This window comes from Parasteatoda tepidariorum, chromosome 11 (genome assembly GCF_982258835.1).
Source record: "Parasteatoda tepidariorum strain Cologne lab strain chromosome 11, Ptep-v5.0, whole genome shotgun sequence".
Taxonomy (NCBI): Eukaryota; Metazoa; Arthropoda; class Arachnida; order Araneae; family Theridiidae; genus Parasteatoda; species Parasteatoda tepidariorum.
The window spans coordinates 95,032,641-95,054,221 of record NC_141765.1 but is presented as its reverse complement, the minus strand read 5'-3'; positions in this window follow the sequence as shown (position 1 = coordinate 95,054,221).

Below are 21,581 nucleotides of genomic sequence, written 5' to 3'. Positions count from 1 at the left end.
ATGAGAACACTTTAAACTTCGAAACACTTATCAGACAATGAAATGGTTTATACAGATGGCTTTTTAGATTTTTTAATGTAAAGCAAAAACGAGTCTTAGTCCAGTTATAATCTTTTGCTACCATATACTATGTTAAATTTTTTTAAAAATTATGCAAGGTTTTCGGTTTAATAAATTATAAAAATATCTGGATACACTCGCAATGTTTGAAAAAAAGCAATATTTCCGTGTTTTTGGTAAGAACAAAACACTAAATATTCTATGCTCATTAAGAGAAGGAAAATTTCAATAGGTTGTTGGATGTTACATAAACCAATATATTTAATTCTTTGTTTCATTCTCTGTCTTTTTCTATCGCAGTTTCCTATCTCGCTCATATAATTTGATTACATTCTGTCATTTTCTCTCCTTTATTTCGATGGTATTATTTATTCGCTAAATGTAGAGATTCAATTTAAATCTCTACGCTTTGAATTTGTAAACATACACGTTACTTAAAATTTAATTTTACTACAGGTGGAATTTGATAATTTTAACTTTTTCTTACCAGATTAAAGAGTAAAATTATTTGTTAATTCTTTTCGAATTTAAATTCCATGATTCAATATATATATACAAGTTCAAAAACAATATATTTACAAATAATTCTGATCTATATACACGAAATATATTTACAATAAATATAAATAAACAATAACTATAGAAATTTCAAAAACTCCAAATAGCTCAAGATTAAATACTGAAAAGAAATACCAGAGGTGCCAACATTCCATCAGAAGTACGATAATTGCGTACGATCTGAAGTGCGAATATACAATTAGCGTTTAAAGAATGTAAATGAGTGCAATTTTTGGTGAGAAATGGCAGGCAAAAAGGGCAATGCAAGGGTTGAAGACTATGACCTTTCTTAGTGGCAAGTGGTCTGGCTAAACGTCTCTCTACACTCTTAAAATATGGTAAAGCCACACATCCAGAAAATACCTCAAAAGGCAACAACATCTTTATGGTGGATATAACTCTTTGGTGTAGGCCACTTTATTTCATTTCCATATTTTCGAGAGGAGATTTTCAGTGATAATAACGAATGTTGTTCAAACTGCATGACCTCAAACAAAAAGTTTGGTGCGAAAATACGCATGAATCACAGCATTTTAGAGGACTCCTGCACCAGTTGGCGATCAAACAGTTCAGTAGCCAGATCAGTTATAGTTGAAGTCACCCCGGGATTCAAACTAAATTCTTTTCCATTCTGCGACCAACATTCTTTAAAGTGCAGAAATTTTTTTTATATCCTAAATTAGTTGCAAACAGAGTTTTGATAACCCTTGATATTTAAAGAAGAAGAAAAAAAACTTATTTTATACTGATTATTGCTGATATTCTAAGAGAACAGCAATTTTTATTACTCAACCATAAGATCAAAATTTTTACTATGAAATCGTAATTATCAAGAATAAATGTAATAGTTGGCCCCTCTGGTTTCATTATTTCTCGAAAAGTAATTTTTTTAAATATACTATTAATAATAAAAAAATAAAGTAAATAATAAAGTAAATAAAAATTTAATCGGTATGTAAAAATTCAAAAATAAATTCCAGTCGGCATTTTCATTATGAGTTTGAAAAAGTTACTTTTTAGATTTCCAAAATATGAATATCTCTATCTGTTGCAAGAGAGACATTTAGGAACATAAACTGAAATTTAAATATAAATGCCAAAACTTTTCACGTTTATGACATAAGTTGAAAGAGTAAAAATAAGTAATTTTTAGAACTACTTCTCACACAACAAAATATCCAATATAATTTTAAACCAAAAATATAATTGTCTCCATTTAAAAAAACCAATTAAAAAAAACTGCATTAAATTAATTATAAATATTGAGTTCAATAGCTCTAACTTGTATTGAATTTAAATAATTTATCTTAAATATTAAATATGTGAATTTGCAATTTTCTAAGTATTTCATATGAAGGTTTAAGATTATTTTAAAATTGTTTTACAAACTTCAAAAAATATAACTGGAAAATTTACATCGATATATTATTAGTTAAAAACAAGTAATTAGATATTTATAGATTGGCTAACAATTATTTTTTATAAAAAATAAATATTAACATCCTAAAGTTATTTTTTTAATATTTGAATAAAAATTAATTAATAAATTCTTAAAATTAAGTTTGCTTTTAAGAGAAATTAAAGTATTTGTAATTTGAAAACTCATCTTGCTTTTTATTTTGTTACAACTTTGCATTTTAAAACATGCGAAATCGTATAAAGTGCAATGATCATTTTTGTTGTGCAAACCTAAATATTCTGAACATATGAGCCAATTTCAAAGTTAAATGAACAGAAAAAAAGACATGTATGAGAGCTTTATTCATACCAGAAATCAATGCAACTATGTATCCCTTCATATTTCTGATTTCTCCATCAAAATAAAAAAAATATGTTTAAAAGCAAACTTTGAATATGAATACTTTTTATAAAATTTTTGATCAAAAATTTATCTACGTAGTTTAGAACGATGAATAGTTAAGAAGTATATTATTTTCTTATGAAGGATTAAATAAACGGAGATGTAATTTGGTTTGATACACATCTCCTTAAGAAACATTGATTCGAAAAATAACTCTCTATTATATAATATCTTTAATTAAATATCTCTTAGAAACAAAATAAAAACAGCTTTTCTCTTTTTTGAAGATAAAAATAAATTTTCTTTGATTTTTACATTCAAATCAAGCAAATGTTGAACAGCCTTCATTTGGATTCATTTAATGTTAGTGTAGCAACATGTGCAATGAGATTAATTATCTTAAGTTTGGGATTTCAATTCTTGTTTCTGAAATTTCTTTTTATTCTGTATAAAGGTAAACTCTTTAGGTTTGAGGTGGCATATTCGACATATATTTGAAAATCTCTCTCCATGTGATGATCTAAACTACGTGTTTTACTAGATGAAATTACGCCAATTTTCAAGCATTTTCACTTAAATTCGGAATTATAAAATTATATTAATGAAAGTTAAAGAACTAAATGCGATCAATTTTTATTCATTGAAATAATCTACAAAGATATATGTATTAGATGCTTTGTTAGTTACAGAAGAACTTCATAATATTTAATTTAAAAAATATTGTTCTTATTTCCTTCGAGAATATATTTCTCTTGAAAAAAAATAATCGTTCAATGCTAAATTTATATCATTTGTGTTTCAGTAAAAACAGTACTGACTTACTTTGGAATGCACAAATTCTGTTTCATAAATATTTTTTTATGTAAAAAAAACATGTTTCTAAATTGTTTTTTCACCATTTATTTATATTAGAAGCTATCTCAGAAATCAGTTCAAGAGCAGTATATGTCTATTTGGATTATAGAAATTTAATAATACTTTATCAATCTTTAATTTCGAATCTCCTATTCTAAAAAAAAAGCCATGCAAATATCTATTTTTCATGGCTTGTGTTGTTGAATTGGAAGGCAAATAAAGTTTTTATCCAAACCGTGAGAACTACCCGTGATCAATTTTGGGATTCACAAGCAAAAATTTAATTCATTAAAAAATTTAATTAAAATAAACTAGTAAAATTTCGAAACAAAGGAATCGCATCATGTAATTGGCGAACAGATTTCATTTGAATCAACTGATTAGTAATTTAAAATCTCGAATTTGATTTTAGAGTGGATTGAATAATTTCACTGGAAAAAGTGATTCAATCTACAGAAATAAGTGTGTACTGAAGCCTAATTCAAATCAGTGATAATAATTATCAGAATGAAGATTTTATTTATTTAAATCATGGATATAGCATTTAATATTTTTTTATACTTGTGTATTTCAACCAAAACCATACTAAGAAAAATCGAATTTTTTAAACAAATAAAATTTAATAAGATGACTTTAGATTTTATAAATATATTCAAATTTATTTATAAAATCTAAAAAACATATGAGGAGTATTTTAAAGTCTTAGAAAAATGAAAATTACTAATAAGTAAAAATGAATATTTGACATTTCAACTTTCAAACTTCAAAACTTTTGAAAAAAAATAAAGATAACTTCCACTTTTTAAAGGTTAAGTACTTATAATTTTAAAGACAAAGTTCAACTATGAAAGTTGAATCTTTCCTAACAGTTGAACTAGTATTTACTATAACTAGTCATTTAGCTGCATTTGCTCCCACTAACTAAAATTATTCTATCTGATTAACTAACAACAAATGTTGAAATAAAACTGATTCAAAGATTCTAATAAATCATATAAATTTTTTTAGTCATAGATCATATATTCATAGGCATATTTTCAGTGTTAAAATGCCTTGATTTTATGTGTTAAAATATATTTTTTAAGAAATATATTTCAGTACAAGTATGAATGATTTAAAATGATAAACCTGAAACTCATAATTCAGTTAAAAAATTTATAAATAATTGTAATTAATATCTTGAAAAATAGATGCAAAATTAATAAAATAATAAATGAATTAAGTAAATAAATTTTAAATGTGAAACGAATTAACCCTTAACAGACAGCTCTCTAAGCGGAATGGCGAGACCAAGGCTACTAATTTGGTGGTAAAAATCATTTTATAATCTTTACCACTCCTTACTATTTTTAAATATTTATATAATCTTAAAAATTTGCATAATTAATATTGCAATTGATCATTACAATAACTATTAATTAATTGAAAAAAAAAGAAAAATTTTTTAAGGAGAATGGAAGAAAGAAATTTAATGTTTATGATTCAATGAAATAAATTTATGAAAAAAATGTTTAAAACTGTAGTTTTGCCATTTGCAAACTGTTAATTCAACTTAAATTAATGCACTCGAATTGAGAGTTAAAAAAAAAAATCTGACTTGCAAACATATACAATTTTTCTTTGAGAATATACATTTGAACTTATTTGCATACAATAAGAAGTTTAGACAATTCGAAACTGAACTATACAGATAACAGCAACATAAAATTGTAAGGTTGGACAACATAAAATTGTAACATAATTTAAAAGAAAAACAATTATATTTAGTTTGCATTTATTTATTTATTTTTCTCATTTTTTTTTTCCAATTTTTTTTTCTTCTTTTTTTTTTTTTTCTTTTTTTTTTTTCATTTTTTTTTTTTTTTTTTTTAGTTATTATTTTTCTTTATTTTTTTTTTCTTTATTTATTTTTTTTCTCATTTTTTTATTTATTCTTTTCTTTTTTTCATTTTTTTTCTTCTTTTTTTTAAAACTTTTTTTTTTTCAATTTTTTTATGCAAACTGTTAATTTTATATACAATTATATCAACAAAAAATACATCATGCAAAATACGAATAATTCGTATTGAGTAGAATTTAAGAGTACTATAAAACAATAAAATTTTAGCTATCACTAAAAGTTCAATCAAATCTATTCCCCTCAAATCCTGCTAGCTGCCTCACCGTGGCGAGGGGGTGCCACTGGGCGAAGTACGTCGGGAGCCTAGCTCCTGGTAGGGCCACCCTAGGCGTGAAGCCCATTCCATTATGCCCAGCTAATGCTAGCAGGTGAAACTATGAAGCTAAATCAGTCTTCTACCTGTGGTGCTCCAGGTCACTTTCGGCCAACAGAAGCTGTAACACTTTCCCCTGTACCATGAGTCTGAGTTCATCAAATCTATTCAGAATTGAGATGAGCATTAAAGCCAGAAAAAAGTTAACAGTCTCATAAAAAAAGAAATCTTTAAAATAATGGTTCAGCTCATCAAGAGCCCATCATTCATTTGTTACGCAGATGAGGCTCAGATTAATAAGATCCTTGGCAAGTCTATCTTACTGCTCTTTTCCGTCATCACTTTCCATCTGAGGCCACTGTCTCTGTCAGTTCTCACTTTTCCTGGTGCCAAAGGGTTGACAAGTAGTTTCTTACCAGGCCATCTTATCAAGACATCTTGTTAAGTCATCTTATCACCATCATAGTTGGCCAGACGGCCCAATGTGAGCCCATGCCTTCCTCTGAAGATTTCTGCATGATGACTTCTGATTCACCTTTGATCTCCAATTCTTTTCATTAATTGCGAGAAAATCAGACTCCACTGAGTCAGCCCATCTCAACCGCGGCCTTCCCCGCTTTCTTTTTCCAGTGGGTCTAAAATCATCACTCATTCGAATCACGTGGGCCATCCAATTCATTTGATTTATTTTCATGTATTAAATAATATCAGATTGTTTATAAATCTTGTAGAGTTCAAAGTTAACTCTCCTTCTCCATTTATTGGCCAGTTCCAAACTATCTTATATAGTATGCCTCAATGATTTCGATGATGGAGGGCTCTTTAAAATTTTAGTAAAGATCACTGTCAAAAAATGTTTGCCATACGCAATTTCCTTTCCAGGGCCACAACATCCCCTAAAATGTTTTTTTCACAGACCAAATGACAATAATAAATTCATATGAATTCATATTAACTATTTTTGTTTCCTCGTGAACATTTAGATAGATAATAGAAGTCATTTTTCTATCAGACAATAAATATTAAGAAAATAAGACACAATTCTTGAAATTAAGTTAGAGAAGCCATTCTTAAAGATAGCAAAAAAGGCTATGGCTAAATGTATTACAAATATATTTTAAAAATGTGGTGTGATAGCACAATAAACACATTTAACATTTTGTACTCTTAATATTACATCACAGTTTTATACAACAGTCAAAATTTCCACCATGTTTGCAAGTCAATTATTAAAAAAAAAATGAAGAAATAAATGAATACGTAAATGAATAATTTTCTTGTAAAATTGACCAATGTATAGAAAATTTACCTCCTGAAGCTAAATGCAAAACATTAAAAAATATTCTGAAGAAAAATTAAAATTCTAGTAAAAGAAAATTTTAAAAAAAATTCTACAGTCTATTTTTTAAGAAATTATCACATTCATCAGTACGGATGTTTTATTCCGTCTAAGAATTTTTTTTTAACAAAAGGGAAAAAAGAGATACATTATTTAAAGGACTAAAGTCCTCCAAATATTTTTTTTAAAAGGAAAAAATAATATAATGACAAAAAAATTGAGTAAATTTTTTTTCTTTTCTTTTTTTGCTGAGTGAAACTTTTTTTTTATTTCACTCAGTGTATTTTTCTTTCTAATGCAATGCATTGTTTTAACAAGCTAAATGAATGTGATAATTTACAAGATTGATTTTGAAAGGAATATTAAGTGTACTGAAATATATTTCTTAAATTTATAAGTAACTTTAAATGTAAAGTTACTTACTTAGAATTAACTTTAGATAAACTTTAAATGCAAAATAACATTTAAAGTTTGATGTTTGTCTTTTAATCAATTACAATTCAACATCTGGTAATAAACAAAATATATCTTAGAATGAATGTATAACAATACTTAACCTTTACATTGTTTCAGTTACCATTTTTAAAGATCAACTGAACTGGAAAAAAAAAATTTTTTTTTATTCAAATATCCATTCTTTCTTAGAATGTTTTTTTAAACTAAAATAACATTTGTTTTCTCTTTATCTCCTCAAAATAAGATTGTTTAGAAATAATTTGAATGGCTGAAACGCATTTATAAATATTAAATGTATATCAAAAGTAATAAAGCGAATTTAATTTCTGAAGTTCTTGTAAAAATTAGACTTTATGTTTAAAGAGTTGAGAAAAGTTTCGATTTTCATTGTTTAAGTTCTTTTTTCTTTGTACGAGAAATACGAATAAGAAATACTTTGTGCAAAGCTTTGTTTCAATCTGTAGATTGCTTGACAGTTTATTATTGCCCAAAGTTTATTATTTGATAAAATATTTTTTGTGAGAAGAAACAATGTTGGAAACATGTTTTTTTTCTTTCTTTTTTTACAAAAAATACCAAAAGTGAAATAATAAATAAAAGCAGTTGTAAACAGCTGTCTGCATCAATTTTTTTTTAAAATCTCGATTTTAGTTTGTTGACAAACATTTTTTTTTACATTCACTGATTCAACACACTGCTACACTTTGTGTATTTAGTCGTTTTCTGTTTTAAAATATTAGATTTCTAATTAAGAAAAATCTGATATTAATTTAATTTTTACGTTATATTTTTTCTTGAAATATTCACGAGATGAATACTTGAATAAATAACCTCTCAAAATGTACTTATTTTCTATTTTTTAATTAATAATGTCAATTTAATTCCATGAATTAGAAAAGCCTTTTCCCAGAATAAAATAAATTATTGCCTAAAGGAAATTTCTTATGGATAAAAGTAGCTCACTGAAAATTAATTTGAATTTGCTTTGTGATTAAACTGGAGATCAATAACTGAACAATAGCGTTAACGAAAAACAAGTGTTTTTTAATGGTTAATAGCTATTCCAGAAATAGAAATACTTAAAGATAAATATAAAACCATATATTTCCTATATATATTCATAATATGTTTTCTATAACAAAAATCCATAAAGGAATGAACTTAAAGTAAGACTGTTCAACTAACTTCAAAAAAGTAAAAGCAGTTATCATAAACTCTTAGCATAATATTTTTTTTTTTTTTTTTTAATTTCCTACAAAAAAAATTCTTACACCCATTAATTATATGCACTGTTAAACATGGATATTTAATCAGTCTATCAGGACTCAAATCTGTAAAAAAAAATTCAAAGTGTTTGCCCTGTGCTGAATATATTAGGAGGAAGCACACAATCACTAGGCTATCGAGGGACCTAATATTAATAATAATAGGTTCAAATATTTTTTTTAAAAAAGGAACGTACTTGTAACTTTTTTGCTCAATACAAATTAGAGATTTTAGAAAAATCAGCAGCTTACGACATAAATGTGACATATTTCAGATGGAGACAATTATATAAAGACAATAGGAGGCAATATATTTTTTACTTTAATAATAACAACATCTTCGAAAGGCTTTTATGTTAACTGCTCAAGGTGCTAAATCAAGAAATTTTTTTAAAAAAATCACCAAGTTTTTTAAATTTTGTTAAAACAAATATTGGCCCAAATTTATTTTTATAGGGTGCGTAGCAAAATCTTTCAACAAAAAATAAGCTCTCAAAAAATATTTTTAAGCAATAAAAAATACTTTAACGTAAGGCAAAACAATTTTCAAAAAGACTTACCTTATTTATGATAAAAAATTTGTTTTTACATCGAAGATACTTTTAGTTGGAAAATCACTCTTTTGCATAATCTATGGTGAAAATCAACATGGTACAGAAAAAAAAATCACATTTTCGAGAAGGAAAAATTAAGCACCTTTTAAATACACTCTATAAGAAAGTCACCTTTAATCACTTTTAAAAAACGAAAATAAGCACCGTTAAGCACTTTTTTTTTTAAAAATCTACGCACCATGTTTTAATTAACAGAGGTTATCGCTCTTCATCACATTGAAAACAATATTTACTTATTCATAATTAGTTTTTTTATTTTAATTTTGATAAAATTTCTTCCATTGAAAGAGGGAAAAAAAATCATGATGATTCAATAGTAAGAAAGCTTATTTCAATAAATTTACTTACATTTTAATCACTCAAAAAATTACATTTCGATGTAAAAATATTATTTTTTATAATGAGGCAATCAAATTAAATAAATTACTAACAGGAATGTTTTTTAAAAGAGTTTGAAAAAAAAATCTAAATTAATGAGCCGAATTTTACATTTATTTGAGTCTATTTTGAATTAATGATTTAAAAATAAATATTATTTAATTAATGAAAACTATTTAGGCTAATTAAATATGATACATAAATGCCATGATTAATTCATCATCATAGTTGGCCAGACAGCCCAATGTGAGCCAATGCCTTCCTCTGAAGATTTCTCCATTATTCTGTTGTCAATGGTAATAATTGGTCCTATGTAAGTAAAACTAATTACTGTTTCAAATCTATAAGAATTTATTTCAAGCTATGGGCCTGGGACTCTGTTTATTGAGAAAAGCATATATTTTGTTTTCTCTACGTTTATGACTAAACCCATTTGCCTTGCAGCCACTTTAAGGACTACGATTAATTATAAAATTTAAAAAAAAATATAGAAATAAAAAAAAGTAGAAAAAATAAGAGTTTAATCCCCTGACACCACCATTCACACATCAGACATACGGCATTAAACTTACGGGTTATTACACCACGCCAGAGGTTGCCCTTTCATTCAGACTTACGGGCCTTTTAGGGCCACGCCAGAGGTCTAGATTCAGTCGACTTACGGGCCTTTCGGCCGCGCCAGAGGCGCCATTCATTCATTCTCACACTCTCCATAAAAAAATAATTATAAAAGAAAATAAAAGTAAGAGTTGAAAAAAAAAACTTAATTTTGAATATTTCACGAACCTGTTCAAGAAAATCATAGTTTTGCTCTTCCACTCCTCGAATGCCATATGGTTCGGCCACGAAAACTTTTTTGGCATTTCTGTTATCTGCTATCCTGAAGAAGGCCCACTTTAACTTTAGTATTTGATTGAATTTCACAATATCTGGTTCAATACAGCTCTCATACAGTTGTGAATTTTTTCCCCCGCCCCGAATTCCATCTCTTTTGAACGTTTTGGAGAATTCCTTACAAAGTTGGTATAAAATTTTTAAAAAGGTTAAAATGGAAGGAAAAAAATAGCTAGATATTAATCGAAATATTTAATTTCAGTAATTAAAATGTAAGTAATTTACGAAATCAAATAAATTTCTTGATTTAGCAATTTAATTTTAAAAAAAATTACTTATTAAGGGCTATTTAGAGTTTAGAAAAATAAATAAAAATTAAATGACTCACCTCTGCCGGCGGCGGAGCGGACGCAGCCTAGGCTGTCGGTAAGTCACCGAGGGATTTGGAGGTCGCAGTCTGGAAGACACTGGACGTGCATCATCTAACTGACCCTGAGACGGGGGTGCCGAGTACGAGAAATCAGACAACAGCATGGCTAACTGGGTGCTCCTAGGATTCCTAGGACGTCTACGTCGAGGTGGTGTTGGAGTTCGAGGAGGGACAGGTGCAGAAGAGGAACTGCTGGCAGGTGAAGATGGAGAAGACGAAGGGCTGGGATTTGAGCCACGAACTGAATCTGGCTCGCTCACCTGCCTCACTTCATCTTGACCACTTCTCCCACCAGGTCCAGAAGATGAACTACTGGCAGGTAAAGATGGAGAAGACGAAGGGCTGGGATTTGAGCCACGAACTGAATCTGGCTCGCTCACCTGCCTCACTTCATCTTGACCACTTCTCCCACCAGGTCCATCACTTACCGCACCATCGTCAACCCCGACTCCTCCCACACCCAGAGCCAGCTGGTTTCTCAAGTACTGGACTTCCCGCTCTGCCCTCTCAGCTCGTTCTAGGGCAGCTGCCTCGTTACGACGAGAGGTGTTTAGCCTCTCGCGCAGGTCATCGAGAGATGCATGTCGTCCTGGAGAAAGACTCTCATCAAGCTCCCGTATGACGGAAAGGTCCACTCTGCAGGCATCACAAAGATTCCCCCTGTCTGCAAGAGGCAGAGACAACCTCTGCGGTGTCCGCAAGAGGGGTGCCCTTTGTCCACCGCCATGAGCGGGAGTGATGGAGCTTCTCTGCGACGTATCCCTATCCCTCGTGTGCTCCCGCGATGAAGCTCCAGACGGGCCAGCTCCCGAGGGACCAGCTCTAGACGGGCCAGCTCCAGACGGGCCAGCTCCCGAGGGGCCAGCTATAGAAGCATAAAAAGCAGCCTGAAAAAGAAACCATGTTTTTCAAAAAAAAATGCATAATAGTTAATAAGAGAAATATTTGATACAGTATATTTGTTACAATGGAGAAATGTTTGCTAACAATAGGAAGTCATCAAACAATGCATTGAGTTACCTGGTCTTAGAGTCTACTCTGGAAAAAGTTTTGAATTTGTTAGTATCAAGGACTGAGATTAGGGGGTGTTTATTAACTGGATTACCAAACAATGAAACACCAATGAATAAACAAGTGTTCCTTCACTGGGATTTTTTCAAGTTAATGAAAATAAAAGCAAATTTTTAATTTTCTTGTACCTTTTGTCGTCCCGCAGTGGACTGATCGTTAAGACACGGTTCCCAGCAGATCACCGTAGTCAAGCATCACTGGCTGTGGTCAGTGTGCGGGTGGGTGACCCACTTAGATCAGTCTGCGTATGGACTGAGGGTGTGCGGTATTGGTCCTCGTTACACTATGCTACCGTAAAGTGCTCGACTTCGCGTGCAGGTCGTTGGGCTACCAAAGCGGGGGTGCCATCCCCTCTGCAGAGGATCAAAATTGTGATGGCATGTCTTCGGATCATTCTCAGGGATGTTTCCCAGACCGTCGCCAATAGCCCATTGTGCAGTTGCCTGTGCTTTTCTCAATATTGAAGAATTTATTTCAAAAAGAACATTTAGTTAATCAAATTTTGGCACTGAAGCTGATACAACTAACATTGATAATGAAAGTATCTTGAAAACTGATTTTAAGATAAGTCCTCTTGAGGCATTCACAATTGTTTCCATAAGTAAATGGTCAGTACTGCTGAAGACCCACTAGATATAAGTCAATGAGAGATGGATTTTACTCAAACTTTGAAACTCCTTTTTCTCATTTATTATCCAGTGAGGAATTCTAGAAATGGTACTGGAAAATCAAAAGATATTTCGAAGATACATTTACATTGGTCGAAAATTTGGAGAAAAGAGGAAGGTTAAATCAAAAGAAAAAGAAACAAATTACTTTTTTGCATTAACTTCAGAAAAGGAACGAAAATTTAAAGAGATTGAGAGAGCTGGAAAAAAAGTTAAGGCAGAAAGTATGACGAAAAGAAAAAAAAATACTCGAAAAGACAAAAAAAAAAAAAACTTCAAAAATACGGGGAAAAGAGTAAACAGAAAAGTGATCGAATAATAATAATAATAAAAACTTCATCGGATTACACTATGCTAAACATTCATAATTTACAATGGACTATTAAACTGTGAGGGGAAAAAAATGATAAACATTTTTTTTTTAAATTATGTATTCAAACATATTTTACTTTCCATTCCATGACTGAAAAAAAGTAACATTTTCCACGTTAACTGTGGTTATATATTGTAATTCCAAGAAAAATCTTGTTTTTAGACATTTGTGTGGCCTATGGACTCCTAAGGAGCATCAAACATTTGCAAAATTAAGTGTTCATTCACTGGAAAATTTAGTGTTTATTCACAGGTAAGAACTGTTCCTTCACTTGGTTATCTTACTACTTATTATTTAAACCACCAAAAGCTTAAAACAATATTATGTAAGATATCTAATTTTTTTTAAACATAATTCTCATTTAATTACAGACATGTCGACACCATCATTAGAGATAAAGTTCTAAGAAAAACTTACGGCCTGCGGTCTCCGCTCCGCTGTTACACGCTGGCTGCAGGCATAGTCAATTGAAGCCACCTGGGCTGCAATCAGTTGAACATCAACTTCTGAATCAGAAGAGGATTCTGAACTGGGAGGTTGGCCCCTGAAAAAAAATTATATTCTGTTAAAATACGTGGTCAGGATTGTGACAATTCAATTATTAATAACATTAAAAAAACTCATGCGTAATGATGCTGGATCATAAACTTGGTAAATTTGAATGAACACTCAGTAGCTGTAAAAATTTTAAGGAGTGCCACTATTCATACGAAAGTTTAAAAATCTTCCAATATGAAGGTTACTTTTAAATTGAATTAAAATATATTAAATTAAAACTTAAAATTAAAGTATAAAAATTTTCAGAAAATATAACTTTTGAAGTTTATTATAATTCCAGCATCATAATATTAACGATAAATCAGATGATTACTTACCCGTACGCAACATTCTTCTTAAAACGTTTCACTCGCCTCTCCTGAAATATAATTTAAATTATTAGATAATTAAGCAAATTTTTTAATGGATCATTTTTCACTACTGAATATTGAAAAAGAAAATTAAACATATCTTTTGAGAAATTTAGTAAATTTTATTCACTTGTTGCAACAACTTATAAAATTACTTTTGTTTGAATTAGTAATTTAAATAGGAATTATAAAGGTACCTGATGATTAGAAGAACGAACGGTTATGGACAGAAGAACAGTTTATGGACAGCAAGCACAAAAAAAAAAAAAAAAAGGAAAAAAATCACCCAATATAATTTTTGTTCTAATGATGGAATTTCTACGAACTAACTGTCAATCTTAATGGTTCCTGAGGGTGACTTTAAATTTGCTAATTATATAGTGGTACCTGATGATTAGAAGAACGAACAGTTATGGACAGAAGAACGGTTTATGGACAGCAAGCACACACACAAAAAAAAAAAAACAATTACCCAATATAACTTTTGTTCTAATAATGAAATTTCTACGAACTAACTGTCAATCTTAATGGTTCCTGAGGGTGACTTTAAATTTGCTAATTATATAGTGCTACCTATTAGTTAATTTACGAAATCGTAGCAGCAATCTGGGAAATATGGTTGCCTTAGTTTGGTCAGGAGGGTGATCCTAAGTTTCGGACATTTTAATGTTAATTTCTTTTGCTATGTTTTAAGTCATATTTTTAAAACTAATTAAGCGAATTTTAAAAAAAAATTGCAACCACTCACAAAACCAGTTTACCCATGCAAAAATAATTTATAGTAATTATTTTTTTATAAAATAATTTAATTGTGGATAAAAAAATTTTTAATTCTGCGAGGTATACATTTTTTATAAAATATTAATCCACGTATTTTTCTATTGCAAAATCTGAAGTTTCTAGAGTTATATTTTGTAGAAGCCGAGAAAAATTGTAATTAATTATTTTTAAGAAATAATTTGGGGACAATAAATAAATATTTAAATGGGGCAATTAATATTTAAATGAAGATAACTTATGAGAAACTAACGCGCTTGTAGCTTCCGATTACCAATTTTGACCGATTTTCCCGAAATATAATAACAGATTGTTCATCATTTTCTTAAATTATAAAATACGATGTTTCTTTCGTAGTCGTCTAAGTTATTCCTTATTTAATAAAGAGAAAAAAATTAAACTTATTTTATAATTTTGTTTTGAGCTGTAGGAAAAGAGAGGAAAAGTACCCCGTTTGCCATCATACTTACTATTCATACATTTAACTTGAGTTGGTTAAACAAAAAAATAAATAAATAAGGGGTAAAATATAAATTCTATTGAAATATGTCCTTAAGTATACACTAAAACATATGCAAGATAGATTTTGGATCGATAGATGAAAAATATATTTTCCAAGAACTTCGAATTAGGCGTTAACTTGTTCGAAATAATTGATTTGTAGCTACTTACAGACCTGCCAACTTTTAATCCCTTCCATTATCATTTTTCCCAGTGGTATTAAAATGGAATTAAAACTTCAATTTTAAGCAAACAAATGCGTTGTATTTGAAAAAAATTAAGTTGACAATCATGATAGTAACACATATTAACATATAAGCTTAATTTTTGTAAGAATAGTGGTGATCAAAATCATTTAAAAATTAAATTCATAAAAGAAAAAATAGTATATATTTACTACCACTTTAAATATGAAAATAAAATCTCCCGCAAAATGCGGGAGAGTTGGCAGGTATGTACTTAACTTCGATTCCAGGGAAGTGGGATCATTCCTATAATTCACTCGACTTTTAAAATTTACTTGTAGACGGAATTGTTTAACATACTACAAAATGTTTTTCAGAGCAGCAATCAATAAATAAATAAATAAATGAAATAAAATAAATAAAAATGCACTTTGAATTTTTTAGAAAGTTTGATAAATTACATATTATATTTTTTTTCCATCTAAGAGCCATATCCATTATCTTAGGTAAAACTAATTTTAATATCACATTAAATATTTTAATTTCATATTTTGTGCCCATAAATAAATAATCCCCAAAAATAATGTGGGAAGATAAAAATTGCATTATCTTCAAAAATATGAAAATATAAATAAAAGTCGAGATGTTTTGAGCATTCAAATATTCATGTGGCGAGTCATTATTGTCTAGCGAGTCCTCAGAATGGCAACATTTGAAGCAAATGTTTATCGCGTTCTACCTAGGACTAGAGGAGTCATTTAGACTAAAGGAACACGGTAGATAAGTCCATTTTCAAGAATACGATAATTCTATTGCCACAAATTCTTTGCATCTTGAGAATAAATTTAATCTCGATAATATCAACCCAGCCACATCTGCTCAACTTGATACACGGGAATCTTATTTTTTTCATATGAATGTAGATTCTCTTGTTAACTCTATTAGTCTCACGCCCTCCATCCATGGAACGTAAAAATACATTTTGCCCTGATTTGCATTTCCCGGAAGTGAAGTTTTTATTATAACGGATCTTTCTTGATCATTATTTTGATCAGAATCTTATACTGAAAAAAGCAAAGATTTGTAAATTGTTCTTTAAACAGAGTTCCTGCGGTCCGTAAAACATTTTAAAAAAACTGCGACGCCTATATTGAAATAAAGATGTTATTTTTAACTTTAAAGTTTAAATTTCAAAACTGAAGATTTTGTTACCAGATATGTGAAGTTTTATATATTCTAATTGGCTATTAAATACTGTGGTAACGGTAATGAAATACATTTATGTTTTTAGCTCTGATGCCACTAGTTGTAGTTTCTTAAGGAACTCACGAATTCTGTTTAACCCTTTGCTTACGGTGTACTATATTCTACCATCACATGTGGTCCACATGTCGTATCAGCCGCAAGGAAAAGGTTAAATGGAGATGAATGTATGTAATGACTGTAAGGAATCGTAAAATAAGTTTTGAATAGTTAATAAGGGAATTGAGCTTTATTGAATAGGGCTTATTTTTTTAATTGAAGTTAGTAAAGAAATGAAGCAATTAAATTATATTAACAATATTTGGTGATCGTAACTGTTCAACATGTTGAGCGACATTTTAAGAAGATCCGTTTCAGAATGTTTAAAAAGATCCAGATGCTATTTGCAAATTATCTTTATCTAAGGAAAGTCACGTACAACTCATATTCGATAGAATGAAACGATTTTTAAAAAATGAGTTATACAATATTCTTAAACAAGCATTTTTCAAAACTTAAAAAACATTTTTCAAAAAAACTTAAATAAAAATGTCTTATAAAAAGTTTTTGTTCATATACTAAAATCTGTAAAATTATAAATAATTTATAAATCGATTTAAATTTTATTTTTAAAAAAGATAAAAATGAAAGCAATCTTTGGGTTTTGGGCAACAAAAAACAAAATTGCTGCCAAGAAACTTATAATATTTATATACAATATTATTACTTATTATAAAAAGATATTTTCATATAAACAATTTTTAAAAAAAAGTCTTTCTGACCAGAGTTAACACACAAACGAAGAGTAGTTTTCAGTTTTCATTTCATTCTTTTTTATTCTCTCAGCTTGGTTGCTTAGCAACGTATTATTTCTCTCCTGTCATTTACGCTGTTAGAGGATAGTTATATTAAATTTCTAATATTTCGATCAGTCTTTGCCTCTTCCTCCAAATATATAAAACTTCTTAGCACCCTAAACTTTGATCCAATTTTTCCAAAAATCTGTTTATTACCCCCCCCCCCTTATTTCGAGAATCAGGAATTCAAATGACTAAAAAAGAAATGTACATGTTTATTCAGAGAAAGGGCGTTTTCGTGTCTGATTTCACAAAAATATAATTAATTAATTGTTAGCACTAATCAATTAGCATATTTGAAGCAACAACCAGAAACCATTAAGATTGACTCTTAATTACGTAAAAACCTGAACATTAGATCGAAAGTTATTAAAAGTGATATCATTTTTTTCTGCTCACTGTTCAGTGCGGAAAAAAAACGAACCACTCAGAATAATTTTTGACCTATTGATTGTATTTTCACACATTCTAGGACTCATTTTTAATGAGTCGAGGGGTGATCTCAAACATGCTAATTAATTAGCTTATACGATATTTAAAGTTACGAAATCCGACACAAAAACAAAATTCCTCTGAATAAACATGTCTTTCTTTCGATAAATTCGGATTTCTGACTCCTAAAATATAGGGTGCAGCGGCAATCTGAGAAACATGTTTCCCATTGTTTCATGCGAAATTAGAAATATTTGTATATGAAATTCATTTATCTAAAAAATAAATTGTAGTAAATGTTTATTTTTTTTACTATTTTAAACAATATTCGAAAAAAGTTTGAATAGTTATGTATAGAATCTTTTGCATAATTTTAAAAAGTGTAATTTTATATGACAAAATACAAAATTTGTTCCTGTGTTGAGTACATGAAAGTTGATTCAAAGATAAGCCAAACCCTTAACACGACCATCATCGGAGTAATAACTCTCGAGGAGAACCGATTTTCCTCGCTATAGCTTTGTTTAAAATTTAGCAATCCTCGAAATGCAACAATTGGCGTTCAACGCGTTATTTTTGCAAGACAATGGGTACCATTCTTCCCACTTCATATGGGATAATAAAAAGTTTTCTTTCATCCCTCTTTCTGTAAAAGAATACTTGTCTGAGTTGTAAGAGAAACAAAGCTGGTGAATATGAGAAATAAGAACTAGAATTTTTTTTTTTAATTGTAGTTTCATATTTTATTCTATTTCATAACCGTCGTCGAACAGCCAACCCAATTTTGAGTTCACGGCTACCAGTGTTTAACTCCGTAGCATTGAAATTTCGAACCTAATCCGAAAGAAAACGATAAGAAGAGTAATACCACTAAAACGTCTCACGGTTTGTTTGACGGCAAGGGGACTCTAACCCATGATCCGTCAACCACTGATGATCTTTTTCGACAGCACTGTGTTCGGCGCGAATCGGGTGTAGTTCCATATTGTAGTTTTACCCAAGATTGAATCCCAATTTGTTGCATTTATATCTAACTTGATTGCATTTAAGGGCAGAGTAACAGAACGAGCGATAAGTTGGGATCCTCTTTTCAAACTCTTTCAATCAACTTAAATTTAATTCTTGTGTTTATTTTATATTAAGCTTTATTTTATTTAAAACTGCATTTTTATTACTTAAATTAAATATAATTTAATAATTAAAGATGATAATTAAGTTGTTAAGAATATTAATAAGAGTTGTTAAGAATATTATTACGAATATTAATAATTAAGAATACAGAAAAAGAAACATTTAAAAGAAAAAAATCATGTTATTCATAAAGCAATTATGCGTATTACATATTTTTTAAACACTTTTTAAGTATGCAAAGAGTTTATTTATAAAAAATTGAGCAAAAATGAGAATTTCCAATAAACTAAGTTTTTGCGTTTAGGATTTGCAAGAATATTACAAATAATACTACATATCATAGATTACAAATACTACATAAATACAAAAAAAGATGATGGTTGACAAAACAGAAAGATTATGATTTAGAAAAATGAACTCACGGTTTTGGAGGGAGTTTCTTCCTCGCTCGAAGAATGAAGCACACGGGATGCTTTTCCAACAGGACGGTCACTGAAACAATAAAAATATTAACATAAGAATCGTGCATGCCATTCAGTAGCAAAGCTTAAGAGGTGTCAATACCCATGATTTTACAAAACTCACAAGATTTCAGTAACTAATTTTTAATAAAATAAACGCATAGTTATTTGCACTCAGGTATGCACACTTATTTATATGCTTGCAAAGACTGAACCTGTTAAAATACCGAAACATCTCTAGACCAAACATGTTAAAATACAATTAAAACTCTTAATACTAGTAGGTAGAGATCGATTTAAAAACTAAATGAAGGTAGGTATTAAAGTGATAGGAATTTAGAAAAATCAGAATGATAAAAATAGTTTTAAACATTGTGATTTTAAATGATGAACTTTGAACACAATTGTTCGAATAGTTTCTAAGTGATGAAATATGAAACATAATGTTTTTAAATGTTCATTTCTCAAAACTATTCGCTTTAAATTTACATCACACAGTTTGAGACGGTTTCTATGCCTCTAAGTTCAAAAAAATTTTAACCATTACAAAAAAATTAAATAAAAAATTTAATGAGTAATTTTTTACATGGAGTATACTTGAAAAAATGAATTTTATTACTGTGTGCACAACTGATTTGATTTACTTCAAAAAGTTTGGAAATATGGTGAAATACTTCGAAGTTAATTCAACATTAAAAAGTCCAAACTTTCGAATTATTCTAACGGGCGAAAGCCCAAATATATCCAAAGCAGCAAGAAGAAATAAATACTATTTAAACTATGATATTAGTACACGAAAAAAAATTACAAATATAATATTTGACTATAAAGTTTATATGCAGCATTTCACCTAAAAAGAAAAATTTTTCATATGAAATTGCGGAACAATAATCTTTGTACATGTAATGAGAGACTGAGTGTCGAGACAGTGAATTAAGTCGAGAAAAAGTTTACTTACTTGGAACCGCCTCTCCCTCCAGAACTTTCCTCCCCTTCGTCATCCTGTTAGTAGAAAAAAAAATAAACATAAGCATGAAAAATAAATACATTTTTAGAATAATTTAGAAAAAAAACATTTTATAGTCAGAGATTTTCTATAAAACTTAGGACCTCATATATTTGGGTAGCTGCACTCCTGGGATGTCAACTGGTTTTAGGAGTGGTTAAAATTTGAAGATTTTTTGCATAAAAGAAACAAAAAAATCATGGAAATGGACAGTTCTTTCAGGGATGCAAGGATTCTCTAATTACTAAATTCTTTCATTAAAATAAATGTTTCATGCAAAGAAAAAATCTGAAAGAAATATTTAATTATGACCAAATTGATAGAATTTTGAAAAGCAAACGTTTTAAAGAGTTGACCTCAAATGATTTTGCGTTAACTATTAAGTTAAGGGATCATCAAAATATGGGAGGGGAGTTCTGGAAAAAAGGTCCCTTTCATGCTAGTTTTAAGCTGTTTCTCAAGCGATATTTTGCACACGGATTCAATTTCTTCCATAAAGCTCATTATGTCTTTTTAAATCTCATAATTTATATTAAAAAAAGACTATTTTTATTCTAACAGAGACACATTTGTTGTATCAATCTTTCTGCAGTATTTCAAAAATCACTAAAAGCAACTAAAATCTAAAGATAAACGATTTGAATATTTGATAAAATTCAGTTTTTAGAAAGAAGGAAAAAAAACGTAGAATTTACTATTATAGCAAAGATAAAATTGTTCCAAAACTTACTCTTTCTCTTTTTTCACCAATGCTGGCCATTTCTTTAAATTCTGGAAAAGGAAAAGAAAAGCATTCAATTTAAATTTTATTCCCATTGCACCTTTTTAAAATAGTCATACAATTTTTGAACTCATAAATGGATACAGTTTTTACGGATACTTCTAAAGTTCCCAATATTATTTTAAATGCTGCAATAAATGGGCAACTTATAAAGAGCGTTTGCTTCATAATTTGATTTTTTAACGCGTTTTTATTAAATTGCTTTCTTGCTTTTTGAGGATGGAATAATGTAATCGGAATCTTAACTGTTTTCTGACTAGCAAGAGTATTAAAATCTCAACAGAGGATCGATTTTCAATCGTTTCTGGATCACTAAAAGCCTATCTGTAACATCCATAGGAGTAACATATGTAGTTTTTATACAAGTGAGCCATTACAGTTATCT